At 31.8% G+C, this 10,023-nt stretch overlaps 1 long non-coding RNA gene across 1 annotated transcript; it reads right to left on the reverse strand.

Annotated features, from left to right (window-relative positions):
- Window positions 1-422: 422 nt before the first annotated feature.
- Window positions 423-1,295, reverse strand: LOC127288600 (uncharacterized). The gene is made up of 3 exons (XR_007844061.1): window positions 1,148-1,295; window positions 999-1,067; window positions 423-749 (listed from the first exon to the last, which is right to left on the reverse strand). It is a non-coding gene; the product is annotated as an uncharacterized LOC127288600 (long non-coding RNA).
- Window positions 1,296-10,023: the final 8,728 nt, after the last annotated feature.

Below are 10,023 nucleotides of genomic sequence, written 5' to 3' on the forward strand. Positions count from 1 at the left end.
TTTCCGAGTCGTTGACTACAAATTTGAAGTCGGATTTAGAAAATTTTAGACTTAATCTATTTGCTAAAAATTTAAAACAAAATTAAATTACGTATTGTTTGACAAAAATGAATACACAATTCGGGGACGTAAAGGTGGATATTGAAGCAATCGAAACCTATTTTAAATAATCAGGAAGTAAAAAAAATAATTATTATTTTTTAGGATTCTATTAGCTATTTTTACTAGAAGAGTCACACACTTAGTCCATACTTCCCTGTACTTTTTTACAGTAAAGTATTGAACCATTTAATTAGATCTTTAATTTTAGTTAGGTTAGTTTATGAAAATAATATTATTATTCTCATATTATAAAAAATAATAATAATAGTAATTGTAGGAACTTAATTCGTTTATTGTTTCCATTAATAATATGCTAATTGTAAATGGAAAAGAAACTCCAAATGTGTGTGAAAGTGCAAAATTGCAGGACTATTATAATAAGGCTTGTGTTTTTGAAGGTGCACGGGTTTGTATAAATCGATGTAAGTGTATGTGTGTGGGAGCGTCTGCCTGTGAGAATTGGGCTGATGATTATGCCACAAGGTGCACGCCTCACTTCCGCCAACCAGAAGAAGCACGCGGCTTTGCTATATAATCTGTCTCCCTTTTTACTTTGGTCACCAACACTCTTCCTCACTTGGCTTTAACGGCTTCATTTTTTATGTCATCCTGTGTCGAGGCCTCGTGTTCTACAACCGTTACAACCGCTGATGTCGATTTTGATGATGAAAACAAGATTACAATCTTATCACAGTGAGACATTATATAATATACATATATATATATATTGATTATTTTATTTAAATTTTTAATAAATTGTTTAACTACATATATAATAGATTACATATTATGTGTCTTTATAAAATTTTCAAACAAAATACGAATTAGCAATTTTTTCTTCAATGTAACCTATAAATTAAACGCAAACGATATTAATTTATTGAGTAATCAATTACCTTAATTTAGGAATCGCTGGATCACGAAAATTTTAAGGAATTGCGACAAAGTCTAAAGATAATGGAAAGCTATATAATTTTATTATCGTGCAATTAAATCAATTCGACGAAACACGAACATGGATAGAAACGAGTACTGATGTACTTACATACCTAGGTTATGTATAGTTAAGAATTTACTATAAGAACTGCTAAAAAGTAAAATTTAATTATTTCAACTCGTAGGTTTTTACTTTCCGTGTCACATATATAAACTAAAAATTTAGAAAGAAAATGTAACGAAAATTTTTGAATAGACAAATTTGATGTCAAATATGATACAGTCAATTGTTTCTATTTTCTATAAAATATTTTATTAAAAATTATTACTATTCAGAGTTATAAATTTCGAAAAATCAATTTTCAGGAAAAGACTTTGTAAAAAATTAATTCGAAAACTAAGCCTTCGGTAAAATAAATATATATTCGGAATAAAATTGTACTCTATTATTTTTTAAAAGTTGTTTAACAAATTTACGTTCCTGACACTAAATATCCTGAATAAAATATAAATAATTCGCAACTCGTATTTAATGTGGGAAGACTGTGTAATATATCTATAATGTTGCGGCATGCCCATATCGAAAAATCTCGTTTCGGAATGCATGGAATGAAAGAGTCGCGATTTAAGTTCTTTTTATAAGACGCAGAAAAAAATGTATTCGAATCCGTCCTAACTCACTCTAAGAAATGCTTCTGACCCAAAGTGCTTTCGAGCAGAGTGTGAAAATAATCGTTGTTTCTTCGATCGAAAAGAAGGCTCCCAACACGTTGTCGAAATATTCATCTGCATTCTGTGCATGTATTTCAACGTGTCTGACTCCACACTACCAACTCTACTATTCTCTCTCTCTCTCTCTCTCTCGATGAATCTTCATCTCTTCGCATCCCTTTGATTCCAATCGAAACTGGAAGAAATCTGATGGAGTCATCCAAGAACGATGGAATTTTACGCACGCTTAAAGTATGCCCTGAAAGATCTGGAAAAAACGATAAGCGAATTTGTAAATTGATTAGGTTATTATTAGGTTATTTTTCACAAAACAAGAATTTTTATTTATTAACAACTATTACCTTTTTATACTTTTTCGCGAAAAATTAACTGTGATTACAAGTAATCAATTTTTTGAATATATAAATACTATTACGTAATTACAAAGATTGTTTAACAGACTTATTAGACAGACTCATCATTTGTTACAATTATATTAATATTATGAAAATAGTTTTCTTAATATATACATAGTTAAATTATTATTATTAAATCCACATAGCACGACTTCTTGCTGTGAGGTTATTGTAAGGATATCTGTAGGGTTTTTTTAAGGTAACCGTGTAAGCCTACAGTAAACTAGAAGTCATCTTAAAACTTCCGCCATTACAGTAAGCTTACACAATAAAGCTAAGGTAAGCTTACACAGTAAGGTCGTGGTGAGTTTTCAAGGTAAGGTTGTGGTAAGCTTACACGGTAAGGTTGTTGTAAGCTTCCCGTAAGATTACTGTAAGGTTGCTGTAAGGTTACTGTAAACATACACGGAAAAAATTTCGAGACGTCAGACGTGCCAATGTCAATGTAAACCTGCAGTACATTCATCTGTGCCACTTTTGCGTATCTGCCTTACCTTATGTACAGCGTTTGTGCCAAAACGGTACGGCAGACGTACATAATGAAATGTACTGTAGGTTTACATTGACATCGGCACGTCTGATGTCTCGAAATTTTTCCCGTGTAGAGTAATATGAAAATATATTAAAAAAATTATATTATAAATTTTTTTATAAAAAATTATATATTTAGTAAAGTACTTCAAGAACACCAATAGGATTTGTTAAATAAAAGAGCCTCGGCAAGCCCCATGCAAAAAATGCCCCTTTTTCGTACCTCGAATTTTGAAACTTTTTTTATGCCAAATGGTTACATATGATGACCCAATAATCCCTGCAAAATTTCAAGATGAGCATGTTCCCCCTTTCCGAAATACAGGGGGTCAAAGGGGGCCATGTCCCCAAAACCAATTGGTTCCCTTAAGATTTTCGTCTGCTGATTACGAATCTGAAGTCCGTTTTTAAAAATTCAAAATGGCGGATCCAATATGGCGGACGACATTTTTAAAAATCGATCCAATTGACTTAAAATTCGTTAATCGGGTGTTTTTGGGGTCACTGATTACGAATATGATGTCTGTTTTTAAAAATTCAAAATGTCGGATCTAATAAAACGAATAAAGGCAAGATTTAAGGCTAAATTCAGCTTGCAAAGGCCAGATGTAATAATTACAAAACCATCTAAAGTAAGATGTAATATTCCAATCAACAAAGATAAGAAGTAGTATCCCAACCAATGAAGGCAAGATGTAATCGACAACCCGGTCAGCAAAGATAAGAGATAATAATCCAACCAACAAAGGTAAGATGAAGTTATCCAACCAATGAAGGCAAGATGTAATCGACCACACGATCAACAAAGATAAGGGATTAGAATCCAACCAACAAAGATGAGATGAAGTTATCTAACCAATGATTTTTTTTAAGTCAATTGGATCGATTTTAAAAAATGTCGTCCGCCATTTTGGATCCGCCATTTTGAATTTTTAAAAACGGACATCATATTCGTAATCAGAGACCCCAAGAACTCCCGAGTAACGATTTTCACGTCAATTGGATCGATGTTTAAAAATGTCGTCCGCCATATTGGATTCGCCATTTTGAATTTTTAAAAACGGGCTTTAGATTCGTAATCAGCAGACGAAAATCTTAAGGGAACCATTTGGTCTGATTTTTTTTAACATTATTATTCGATTATATTGCATATTCTAATTTTGGACATGGCCTCCTTTGACCCCCTGTATTTCGGAAAGGGGGCACATGCTCATCTTGAAATTTTGCAGGGATTATTGGGTCATCATATGTAACCATTTTGGCATAAAAAAGTTTCAAAATTTGAGGTACGAAAAAGGGGCACTTTTTGCCAAGGCTCTTTATTTATTAATAACATTCTATGTTTACAGTAACCTTACAAGAAGCTTACAACAATCTTACCATGTAAACTTACCACGACCTTACTGTGTAAGCTTACCTTAGCTTTACTGTGTAAGCTTACTGTAATGGCGGAAGTTTTAAGATGACCTCTACTTTACTGCAGGCTTACACAGTAACCTTACAAACCCTAAAGATATTCTTACAGTGACCTCACAGCAAGAAGCCGTGCTATGTGGGGGGTCGATTATGTAAATCTATTTCCACATCACTTTCCACTATTTTCAATTTCCATTCCCCCTTCTATTGTCCTTTGCGAAATCTCAATGCATAAAGACATGTTTAATAAATGCTTAGAATTATCTTATGTAAACCAAGACTTTTATTTCTCACCCTAAGAAAAAGTGATTCCCTATTTTTCCAATAATTATTAGGGAAGGCAAATTTAAACGATTAATGAATTTTGCCTGCAACGTATAAACACTTCCACTTTTTCTTAGTTCCATTTTCATTACCACATCCACCTTTCCTAATTTCCATTTCCACTTTTTAAATTTTTACTCCCATTTCTACTTCAACTTCTACTTTTTCCTCTTTTCATCACACTTTCATTTTTTCCAGTTTCCACACCAACTTCCATTTCTACTTTGACTTTTTGTAATTTTCACTTTTTCTTCCACCTTTTCGAATTTTGTTTCTGGTTGAATATATTAAATGGAGCGCAAGAATTTTCCATAAAAATCATTAATTAAATTATTTATTTTAAAGAATTTTATTAGATTTAATTATTTTTTAGACGAACACGGAGAAAAAAGAATTGTTGTGGTTACTAAAAATTAAGTCCACACAACAATTCCGGATTGTCAATATAGAACCAGCAGTTCCATTTGTTTTTGGGACAAAAAAAATTGTTAAAATGGGATTGTTATTAAAACTATTTAGATTGTTCGGTGAAGAAACAGAATTGTTTAGTAAACAAAGAAAATTATTATGGAACAGTTGAAATAACAAAACTAAATTGTTAAATCGGCAATACAATTTGTTGTATTAACAAAGCTTTGATCCGTCTAATAAAATTTGTTCAGTCTCTTCGCCTTCTAAAATAATCGATAGCAGGATTTCCGTAGGTTATATCATCAGTTTCATTTGCATTAAAATCTGTGGAACATGCAGCTTCTGAATCAAATTCTTTGACCTGAAACCAAAAAATTATTTTGAGTTGAAATTTGTTGTTAAATAATATTTAATATACATATTGTATTTTTTAAAGTGAGGTTATGTTCAATAGTACCCGAGTATAACTTACCGATAAACGATGAAATTGTCTCTTTAACTATTCACTACACTTGCAATAGATTTTTTACTTTAACCGGATTGATTATTTAACAGCACTTTGTCATTTAAAAAAAGCTACTAATAAAAGCAAAAATGGCACATGTGCCAGAAGAAAACGACGCGACGATCTGCACGTCAGTTTGTGAGAATTCAAGATGAGCATATGACATGGAACAATAAACCTGTCAGCTGAACAAATCCGGATTGTTCCATCACCCATCGAGAGCAACTTTGCTTCTGCAACTGTACGCGATTGCAAACTGAACAAAACTGACAACAAAAAAAGTCGTATTGTTGTTAAAATAACATACATTTGTATTGACAACAATCCGAATTGTAATATTAACATTTCGAATTGTAATATCGACAAATCTACTGACAACAATCCAAAAATTGTTTGCACCACAATCCCATTTTTCTCCATGAAGTTTCATTTTTCGAAATAGCATTTGACTTTTTTTAAACCAATTTTTACTAAATATCATTTTTAGGCGCACCGAATTTCTGTTGGACAGAATTTTTATTTTAATGAATTTTTTTTTATTTTAAAGACTGCTCGACTTCGCACTTGCTTTGTCTTGTTCAAAAACATTGTACTCGTCAATAAATTCGGTGTTCCCACCCTTAGTGCATAATATACTATCATAACATAATAGTTTTAAAAAAATCTTAAAAATTTTTAGAAGTCATTGAGAGAAATGTGCCATTTATGTGCACTCTACATAAACTAACAATGTTAAACTAACAAACTTCGAACTTAAATATCTTGTTTCAGGAATTTGGAATTTTCAGGAATCTGAATTTTTGGTCGACAACAAAAAATTCAAAATGACGACCAAAAAAATTTAAAAGTTAACGAATTTGGCTGAATTTGCTTACTCCGGGGTTTTCGGGATCGATTAATCCTAATCTTTGGTCGAACCTAAAAAATTCAGAATAACATCATCAAATGCCCACTAGAAATTAAAAATTATTGAATCTATTTGAAAATGTTTACTCCTATGTTTTTGTTCTCATTAAAAATATTAAAATAAAGAAAGTACTAAAATATACAAAAAAAATTGGAGTCGTTGCCGCCATTTTTTATGTTCGACCAAAGATTCGGATTCAGCGACCGAGTAACGGTACCATTTTCAGCTTGATTCTTTAATTTAAAAATTTTTTTTGGTCGCCATTTTGAAGCCGACATTTTGAATATTTTATTTTGGATCAAAGTTTGGATTCAGCATTATTTGTTAACTTTTAAATGTTTTTTTTCGATCCTGCTGTAGCGGTCATGAACATACAGAGCACGACATTGTTGTGCCGCTATAGAGGTCAGTGACAGTGACGGGGTTAACCGAATATTAATTTCCCAAGTGCGAAAACCAACACGGCCCAATACTGACCTAATATTGGCATAGCCGGCACCGAGCCTTGGCAGATAATATTGGGCTGACTCTTGTGGTGTTAACCGCGGCTAGACGTCGGACGCCATTACTGGGCCAATTTTGGCTGACATTAGTGTCCCAGTATTGTCAAAGTTAAAAAAAAAATTTAATTATAATTACTAATTAATTAACAGATTAATTTATTATACATTTATAATATAAGTCCTAACAGAAAGCACAATTTTATAAACATTTGAAAATTTCTAACGCTAGCGGGAACCGAACTCGAAACCTAAAGCACCAAAATCTAACATGCTAACCACTACACTACGCGAATATAGAAATCTCAACTCAGAAATGTTTTGATAAGTTGCATTTGAGGAAGATTTAAGCCATTAATGCGACATTACTGGGCAAAGATATGTTCCAACATTGGAAAAAATAACTTGTTAAAATAAATTCATCATTTCAGCCGTTAATGTGCCAATAATGACCCAGTAATGGGACAGAATTCGTTTCAATTATGTAAATTAGAATTACCAAGTATTGGTGCCAATATTGGCCCAGTAATGTGACGGAGTTCGGCCCAATTATGGCAAATTAGAGCTACCGACAATCGATGCCAATATTGGCCCGATAATGGGACGAATTGATCGCCAGTACTGGCCTAGTAACGTTTGCCGTTCTTCGCCAGACATTACTGGTACAATGTTGAGCCGCATTAGCAGTCTTGGCATTTCGCACTTGGGTTAGCAAAATTCTTATTCAGTTGTAATTTTCAATTCATCGAATATTCGTTTGTCCGAATCTTTATTTGCCCGATTTGTTATTTGATAGAATTTTTAAAATGCCGAATTTTTATTTGTCCGAAATTACAAATAGTCGAACAAAAAAGGACAGAAAGATTTCGGCACAAATTTTTAAAATTAACCAATCAGAAATTATCCAGAAAATTGTGTAAGTAAAGTTTTTGATGCAAGGTGTTAAAAAAAATTTTTTGTCTTATCTTTTGTTTTGACGCTACTCTTTAACCTGTTTATAAAGTGAAATTTAAAAAAAATATAGTAAATGAGGAAAATCCTCTCAATTAGACAGAAATAATTTAGTTCCCATTATATAAAAGGAAAAATTGCTGCAAAATAAAAGAGGAATCCTCTTTTAGTGAGAATATTTTTTTTCGGTGTAAGTATTTAAAATGTATAATTTTTGATTCATGAATTTATTTTTAATATGAAATTAAATAAAAGAATAGTTGGCAGTCTGCTTTGCTTTTAATCTAAAATTTCTCGAAAAGTCTGTTCATTAGCATTCGACCTAGTGCGCCCAAGTTGGCTTATATTCAGATACACTTTTTTCTCAGAAGTGTTTTGAATAAATTTATTTGTACTTGGTATGTGTAAAATTTATTTTTGTTTGAATAACTTTGGCCAACGATCATGAACAATAGCATGGCTAAAGGCGAAGCACACACCAAGAAACAGAAACGACGTGGCGCGATAGTCAAGAATTGATTACATTCTTAATTACCGAATGGATTAGCATAAATTTCCATGAGTTTGCGCGTGTAATATGAGCACAATTAAAAACACAGTGTAAACTGACGAATTAGAAATTGAAAAGTACTTGGGGGGTTTTTTCTTCTTTGTTATTCATTATATATAGAAATATTTCTCACTCACTTCTTCTTTTTTCTCTTTCGTTTATAATTTCTCTTTTTTATATATATATACGAAATTAGATTTCCACACGACGGACGCTGCGTAATAATAATTATTATGAGACGCTCTTGGGAAATGTACATATATATTGTGATATGTGGAAGTGTGGTTTTTCATTGCAAAAGAAAACTTTCGTCAGTTGTAATTTTATTATTTATTACTTTTTTCAATACTTTCTGTATATTGTTAATTTTTAAGATAATAATTGTTATTGAATAAAAATAATATTTTTATTTTTTTTATATCGTTAAAATGAAAGAAATATGTATTTAAATTTTTATTATTAATTGACATACATCAATTATAACTAAGTTCTTAGATATTTTTATTATACGAGAATCATTTTTAAAGATCAGTTAGTGATATGTTATTAATTAACGTTTTGACGATATCATGATGAGTTCGCTTTGAAACGTTTTAAAGAGATCGTAGATGAATGTTTAGCGCCATGGCTTTACATCTTCGCATGGATCTCGTCAAACCGGAGTGATTAGGATCACCGGCTGACAACAGACGGTAATGTGCCATAATGTTCAAGAGATATGCGCTATGACACTGGGGAAACTATGTTTACCTTTAGCATAATATTCTCTATCACTTCATCTTATCTGCCCCTTGCAATACAATTGTCTCTTTCAAATAGACCTAGGTCAAGCGATAAATTTAATTTATTTGATTTTCATTTAAAAGCTTCTGCCATTAATATTTCAATAGGTGTATCTTTCATTTCTTAATAAAAAAATATGAGTATATACAAGAGAAAATACTCGCTAAAGGCCAACTTTTGAATTTGTATTAACTTTGTACTAATAAACAATAACTATAATTTCTATAGTAATTGTATGAAAGCTACTATACTTTGATTAATATGATAAAGTCTTGGTTTGCATGGTTCTTTTTTTCAGAAAGCTGAAAAATTATTACTGATTTTACATTAAAGCCAAGATTGTTCCCATTCGCTATAATAGCATTTTGGAACATTTGCAACCGTTGAGGTGGCACTCCTTACGTGAAAATTTATAAACCATCGATTTTCCTATGAAAGTCGTCTGCTATGAAAGAGATTCCACAACAACTTGCTTAAGCTTTTGCTTTGCATTTGACTTGCTTTGTTAAATCAAAACGGTGCATGCGTAACAGTTTCCAGTTGACGAAAATAAATAAATTACTAATTAATTCGTTTAGCACGGTTCAAATTCTACACCGTTTAAACTCTACACGTTAAACTGTACAATGTCAAATTCTACATAGATTAAACTCTGCACAATTTATTTGTTAAATCGTCAAACTCTACACACGTTTATATTTAATATATTTGTCTGAAAATAATTACTCGGGGGTTTTTGGGGTAGCTGAAAATGAATCCGATCTCAGTTTTTTAAAATTCAAAATGGCGGATCCAATATGGCGGACAACTTTTAAAAAAACTTAATATATTCGTCTGAAAATAGTTACTCTAGGGTTCTTGGGGTTGCTGATTACGAATCCGATGTCAGTTTTTCAAAATTCAAAATGTCGGATCCAATATGGCGGACTTTTTTTAAAAAAATCGTTCGTATTTGCTTGAAACTCTCTACTCGGGGGTTT

This window comes from Leptopilina boulardi, unplaced genomic scaffold, assembly GCF_019393585.1.
Source record: "Leptopilina boulardi isolate dan_hultmark-lab unplaced genomic scaffold, ZJU_Lbou_2.1 LbouV2_392, whole genome shotgun sequence".
In the NCBI taxonomy this organism is placed as follows: Eukaryota; Metazoa; Arthropoda; class Insecta; order Hymenoptera; family Figitidae; genus Leptopilina; species Leptopilina boulardi.